Source organism: Myotis nattereri, assembly GCF_964212035.1.
Source record: "Myotis nattereri genome assembly, chromosome: 1".
NCBI classification, from domain to species: Eukaryota; Metazoa; Chordata; class Mammalia; order Chiroptera; family Vespertilionidae; genus Myotis; species Myotis nattereri.
In genome coordinates this window covers 36,409,557-36,411,614 of record NC_138075.1, presented here as the reverse complement: position 1 = coordinate 36,411,614, position 2,058 = coordinate 36,409,557, and positions in this window count along the sequence as shown.

Sequence of the window (2,058 nt, the reverse complement as noted above, 5' to 3'; positions counted from 1 at the left end):
GAATGATGCTATTTTGGGTGACCCCAATGAGAAAAACAACATCACAATGTCTTGTGTCAGCCATGGTCAGTGTGGCTCAGAGGGTCGTGGATCCTCCTGTGCACTGAAAGGTTGCTGGTTTGATTCCCCATCAGGGCACATGCCTGGGTTTGGAGCTCAATCTCTGGTAAGGGGCATGCGGGAGGCAGGCGATCCATGTTTTTCTTGCTCTCTTCTTCTCTCTAAAAATCAATGTTTAAAAAATGTCTTATGCCAAAATAGTAATAAAATGTCCTGAGCCCAGCTGGTGTGGCTCAATAGTTGAGCGCGACCTATGAACCAGCAGGTCACAGTTCAATTTCCGGTCAGGGCACATGTCCGGTTGCGGGCCTGACACCCAGGGTGGGGCGTGCAGGAGGCAGCCGATTCTCTCTCATGATTGATGTTTCTGTCTCTCTCTCCCTCTCTCTTCCTCTCTGAAATCAATAAAAAGATATTTAAAAAATAAAAATGTCCTGAAATAAATATTGTCCTATATGCACTGGTGCCCATGGATAATAAGCAACACTCTCAGAACATACTTTGAGAAATGTATGGTGTACTTGAAGGTAAGAATTATCATTCAATGAGTATATATCCCAGAAGTGAGTCAGCCTTGGAATTTTTAGATTTCTTTGTGTTGAGGTTTTTTTTTAACTTTTACTTTTTTGTTGTTGTTGTTAACCCTCACCCAAGGATATTTTCCCACTGATTTTTAGAGAGAGAGGAAGGGAGAGGAAGAGACAGAGCGAGAGAAACATGGACGTGAGAGAGACAGATTGGTTCCTACGGCACATGTCCGGACCAGGGCCAGGATTGAGCCTGCAACTGAGGTACATGCCCTTGTCCAGAATCGAACCCAGGTTCCTTCAGTCTGCAGGCTGCTGCTCTATCCGCTGAGCCAAACCAGCTAGGGATAACTTTTACTTTTTAATACATAAAAGTATACAAGCCGGTGTAACCTCTAGCCCCCTCTGCCAAGTAGCTATCGCCCAGGTCCAACAACCATCAATGCGTGGCCAATGTGCCCCATCCACAAACGGAATCTGTCCCTCCACATTATTTGGAACAAACTTCAGACATCAAATAATTTTATCCACAAATATTTCATCATGCAATTCTACTATATAATGATCTTGCAATAACAAAACCACAAACCACAATCACATCTAAGATGTTTCAATGATAATTGCTTAATATCAAATTTCTAGTGATTGTTTCTGTTATTTGAATTTACAACAAAGCAATAAGCCCAGGTGGCAAAACAACCTCTGTCAGAATAGGACTTGGAGAAGAGGGGCTCCGTGCTCATCCTGACAGAATGCACGTGGTGATATTTCTTCACATTGCCAAGGGATGTTGTCAGGCTGGGAGTCAAAGGACCTAAAAGAATGCAGAAATAAGCTCAAAAAACGTATGCCCTATGGGCATCCCCTTTTGGTTATGAAATAATGAATTAACTGCTAGCAGCTACAATGTGTGGGATCTTTTTCAGAAAATGGAATATCTTTCCCTTACTGAGCACATTGATTAGACACAATCTAGACTGTCTGGAAATAGTTTCTCTGTAGATGAACAAATCACACCCTTCAATGCGCTGTTTAATTTTATTTAATTTTTTTTTAATTTTTTTTTTAATTGCTTAAAGTATTACAAAGAGTATTACATATGTGTCCATTTTATCACCCCGCCCTAGACAGTCCCCCAGCCTCCCCTATGCCCCAGTGTCTTATGTCCATTGGTTATGCTTATATGCATGCATACAAGTCCTTTAGTTGACCTCTTACCCCCCTACCTCCTGCCCCCCAACCCTCCCCGGCCTTCCCGCTGCAGTTTGACAATCTGTTTGAGGCAGCTCTGCCTCTGTATCTATTATTGTTCAAAAGTTTATAATGGTCTCTATTATCCATGAATGAGTGAGATCATGTGGTATTTTTCCTTCATTGACTGGCTTATTTCACTTAGCATAATGGTCTCCAGTTCCATCCATGACGTTGCAAATGGTAAGAGTTCCTTCCTTTTTAGAGAAGCATAGTATTC